This window comes from Heterodontus francisci, chromosome 14 (genome assembly GCF_036365525.1).
Source record: "Heterodontus francisci isolate sHetFra1 chromosome 14, sHetFra1.hap1, whole genome shotgun sequence".
Taxonomy (NCBI): Eukaryota; Metazoa; Chordata; class Chondrichthyes; order Heterodontiformes; family Heterodontidae; genus Heterodontus; species Heterodontus francisci.
The window spans coordinates 87,160,858-87,166,350 of NC_090384.1; positions in this window are offsets into that span (position 1 = coordinate 87,160,858).

Sequence of the window (5,493 nt, forward strand, 5' to 3'; positions counted from 1 at the left end):
ATTGACCAGAAACTGAAGTGGAGTAGCCATATAAATACCATGGCTACAAGAGCAGGTCAGAGGCTAGGAATCCTGTGGCAAGTAACTCACCTCCTGACTCCCCAAAGCCTGTCCACTATCTACAAGGCACAAGTCAGGAGTGTGATGGAATACTCTCCTCTTGCCTGGATGGGTGCAACTCCAACAACACTCAAGAAGCTCGACACCATTCAGGACAAAGCAGCCTGCTTGATTGGCATCCCATTCACAAACATTCACTCCCTCCACCACTGAAGCACAGTGGCAGCAGTGTGTACCATCTATAAGATGCATTGCAGCAACGCACTAAGGCTCCTTGGACAGCACCTTCCAAACCCACGACCTCTATCACCTAGAAGGACAAGGGCAGCAGATGCATGGGAATACCATCACCTGCATGTTCCCCTCCACGCCACACACCATCCTGACTTGGAACGACAACGCTGTTCCTTCACTGTTGTTGAGTCAAAATCCTGGAACTCCCTTCCTAACAATACTATTGGTGTACCTACCCTACATGGACTGCAGCGGTTCAAGAAGGCAGCTCACCACCACCTTCTCAAGGGCAATTAGGATGGGCAATAAATGCTGGCCTAGCTGGCAATGCCCACATCCCATGAACGAATCAAAAAAATTATCAAAAATCTCTGGCTTACTCACTGGCACCCTCGTGCATTTTCTCCAAGTTTTTTTTTTGCTTTCAGTAAGCAACTAGACCAGATTTATAAGCATTAAATCGCACAAAAATTTTACTTGTCTTCTATAAGCATATAAATAATAAAAAGTGAGAAAGAGGAGGGTGGGGCCAATTATGGACCATAAAGAGGATCTGTGCATGGAGGCAAAGGGCATGGCTAAATGAGTACTTTGCATCTGTTTTTACCAAGAAAGAAGATACTGCCCAAATCATAATGAAAGAGGAGGCAGTTGAGACATAGGATGGCCTAAAAATTGTTGAAGAGGAGATATTAGAAAGGCCGGCTGTCCTTAAAGTTGATAAGTCACCAGGACCAGACAATAATGCCTCCATGAATGCTGAGGGAAATAAGGAAATTATAGAGGTACTTGCCATCATATTCCAAACCTCCTTAGATAAGAGTGTGGTGCCAGAGGAATGGAGAATTACAAATGTTACACCCCAATTCAAAAAGGGTGTAAGGATAAATCCAACAACTGCAGGCCAATCAGTTTAACCTCGGTCGTGGGAAAGCTTTTAGAGATAATAATCCAGGGCTAAATTAACAGTCACTTGGTCAAGTGTGCACTAATTAGGGAAAGAAAGCATGGATTTGTTGAGGGCCAACCATATTCAAGTAACTTGATTGAGCTTTTAGATGAGGTAACAGAGATGGTTGATGAGGATAATGCAGTTGATGTGGTGTATATGGACTTCCAAAAGGCATTTTATCAAGTGCCAGATAATAGACTTGCCAGCAAAGTTGAAGCCCATGGAATAAAAGGAACAGTGCCGCATGGATACAAAGTTGGCTGAGTGATAGGAAACAGAGTAGCGGTGAACTTTTCTTTTCAGAGTGGGAAGGTATATAATGGGGATTCCCCAGGGGTCGGTGTTAGAACCACCGCTTTTCTTGATCTATATTAATGACTGTTATGAAAATCATTTATTTTTTAATATCTTTTAAAGACTCATGTTTAAAAATTGTGGAAATAGATTCATTTGAAAGACTGAAGAGATTCCATAGATGCTGGACTTTGCTTTTTTTTTAAAGGTCACTGGAAGGACTTGAGATTTTGTTTAAAAACAAGCACTTATGGAAGTCACGTGTCTTAAGCTTGGTTAACAGCAGGAGCCTTGGTGACAAAGGGAGTTGTTTACATAGGAGTGAAATGTCAAGATTTATGCCGGTCAAGAGTTGGTTTCATTTTTGGATATTGTTTTGATTCAGTTGGGGGTAAGCCAGCTCAGAGAGAAGCCACCAGCTCATCCTTTTTCTACCTCTTTGAGAAACCCTGAGAATCCAGTGTGATAGCTGAGACCCCTGATGCAGTGATTCTCCTGGAAAGCCTGCCAGACTAATCTTCGACGTCACCTGAAAAGAATTGCCCCAAAAAGATCTCAGTGACAGCTGTCTACGCATATTTGGATGCCAGTAAAAAGGGCCATTTGGGAACATACCATATCTTATCCTTTTCCTTCAAGAATTAGCAAGTATTTGGTCAAAGTATTTTTTTCGTTTATTTGTAAAGAGATCTCTGCAGAGAAAATTGCTTCATTTTTTTCTTTAACCTATGTGTGTGTGTGTGTGTATGTGTGTTGGGTAAATTTAGAAAGGAACTTTCATTTTTCAACCTGTGTGTTAATAAGCTTTGCATCTTTATTGAATAAGTCTTATTTTATAATAAATTAATAATTTTGTTATTTATTGAAGAGACCTGGTTGGTGGATTTTATTCTGAAACTAAAATAGATAAAGCATATAATTGGCCATTTCGGTAACTGGGTAAAACATTTAAATATATGTTGTGACCGTGGAGAAGTGGAACTTGAGAAAGACAGTGCACTCCTCCAGCCTTGGTTGGACCATGACCTAGACTTTGGTGTGTGGGCACAATTTCAAAATTTGCAGATGACACAAAACTTGAAAGTATTATGACCTGTAAGAAAGATAGAGATGGACATTAAGAGGGCATAAACAGGCTGATGGAATGGGCAGACACAAGGGGGTGCAGGAACAGAGACACCTGGAGGAAAATGCGCACAAATCGTTGAAGGTGGTAGGGCAAGTTGAGAAAGTGGTTAAAAAGGCAAATGGGATCCTGGGCTGTATAAATAGAGGCATAGACTACTTTTTTCCAAAAATATACTTTATTCATAAAAATCTGTAAAAAATACATTACAAAACAGTTCAAAACAGCATCAAATTGACATTCCAGAAAGTGCAAAGGAAATCAGTTTCCTTCAATACAGGAGTGAATTGCCTCACAACCCTTCCATTCCATTTTCCATGTCATGTACATTTTACAGCAAACCCATATTTGGTGTATACAGCTCGAGAGGTTTCTCATGGGTCCAGCCCCTCAGTTCACTATGGTCGGAGGACCTTACACAGTGTTCTTTCCCCATTGAGCCTTTTCAGCGGCTGCCCCAAGCTTTAGTGCGTCCCTCAGCACGCAGTCCTGGACCTTGGAATGTGCCAGTCTGCAACACTCGGTCGTGGACAACTCTTTGCACTGGAAGACCAGCAAGTTTCGGGCAGACCAAAGAGTGTTTTTCACTGAATTGATGGTCCTCCAGCAGCAGTTGATGTTCATCTCGGTGTGCGTCCCTGGGAACACTCCGTAGAGCACAGACTCCTGTGTTATAGAGCTGCTTGGGATGAACCTCGACAAAAACCACACCTCTCTTTCAACACCTGCTTTGCAAAGGCACATTCCAGTAGGAGGTGGGCAACAGTCTCTTCCCCACCACAGCCACCTCGGGGGCAGCGTGCGCAGGTGGAGAGATTCTGGGCATGCAGGAAGGATCTGACGGGGAGGGCCCTTCTCACCACCAGCCAAGCTATGTCTTGGTGCTTGTTTGAAAGTTCTGGTGATGAGACATTCTGCCAAGTGACTTTGGCAGTCTGCTCGGGGAACCGTCCGACAAGATTCACCATTTCCTTTTCCCGTAGGGCCTTGAGGACATTCCGTGCAGACCACTGCCTGATGGATTGGTGGTCAAAGGTGTTTTTCTGCACAAACCTTTTCACGAAGGATAGGTGATACGGCAAGGTCCAACTGGATGGAGCATTCTGTGGCAATGTGGCCAGACCCATCCTTCACAACACTGGGGACAGATAGAACCTGAGCAGGTAGTGACACTTGGTGTTTGCGTATTGGGGCTCTACACACAGCTTGCTTTTGGAGAGCACATCCATCATGTATGTGTGCGATATCCTGGTCCAATCTGATGAGGCAGGCCTTTGTCAGTTCATCCAGAGTTAGCAATTTGTCCAGACTCTCCCGCATGCTGTCATCTAAGACCTCCATGATAGATGACTGGAAGGACTGGAGGCCGTGCTGTTCATGGGCTTCACATCGTACAGCCCAGCATAAAAGGATTTGCTAATCCGTAGTATGTCAGAGTGCGAAGATGTTACCGAGCCATCCTCTTCCTTCAGGCTGCTGATCACAGAGCTCTCTCTGTGTACATTTGGGAAGAAGAAAGGCGAGCACATCTCATCCTGCTCAACAGAGGGGACTCTGAACCGGAAGATGATCTTGGAGGCCTCCGTGGCCCTCGATCCCTATCGACTGCAGCTAGAGCAGATTTTGCATTCTTTTCTGGAGTCCGGACATTTCCCTCTGTCTCTGTCTTGCCCTCTAAAGACTTTTGAGGATAAAGAACCTCTTGATGCTCGCCTTGATCGTTTCCCACATGTGCACAGGAGACTCAAAGACGGGTTTCACAGTTCTCCAACCTTTGTAATCCCTTTTGAGTTCCTCAATGTTCTCTAAGGTTAGCAGCGTAACATTCAGCTTCCGTGTCCCCCTGCCAACCCGCTGGTCATCCTATAAATGACAGTCGGCCAGTAAGAGACAGTGGTCAGAGAAGAACACCAGCTTGATGCCGGTGGACCTGACCGTGAAAGCATGGGACACAAACAAGAAGTCAATCTTGGAACGGGCAGACCCGTCCGGTCTTGACCAGGTATATCTACGCTGTGCTCCATCTGGAGGTTTGCTGAAGACGTCATGCAGCTTGGCATCTTTTACTGTTTCCATTAGGAATTTGAACATAGCGTCCAGTTTGCTGTCGTCACTGTCGGATCTTCCAGCTGCAACAATGATGCAGTTGAAGTCACCGCCAAGAATAACTGGCCTGGATATCACCAACAGCAGTGGGAACTGCTGGAGGACGGTCCATCACTCGCTGCATTGATCCGGGGCATACACATTGATTAACCGGAGCGGAGCATTGTTGTACATTACATCTCCCTGGAGGAGGCGACCGCCCACCACCTATTTAACTTTGGAGATAGTGAAGTTGCCTCCCCACAGCAGAATACCCAGGCCAGAGGAACGGGAATCATTCCCCCCAACCAGATCGATGGCCCGTGGGACCACAATCATGACCATTGCCTGTAAGTGCTGAGGTGCGGGATTCCACATTCCTACAGAAACAATAGGTCGGCTTTGACCTTGGCGAGGTAACCCAAGGTTGAAACACATCGCATAGTGGATTTAACGCTACGCACGTTAATCAAAGAAGTCTTTATACCCATTTTAAAGTTGGATATTGCTTACCACACCACTTGCTAGTCCCAGTCCTTGGGTATATTCCTGCATACCCATACTGTACACAAGCTGTTTGCACAGTTCACAGTCATTGGGCTCAGAAACCCCTCCTAGTTACTCATGGGAGTTTTGTTCCACTGGGATATAGAGGCATAATAGAAGCATAGACCACAAAAGCACGGAAGTTATGATGAACCTTTATAAAACTCTGGTTCGACCTCAACTGGAGTATTATTCC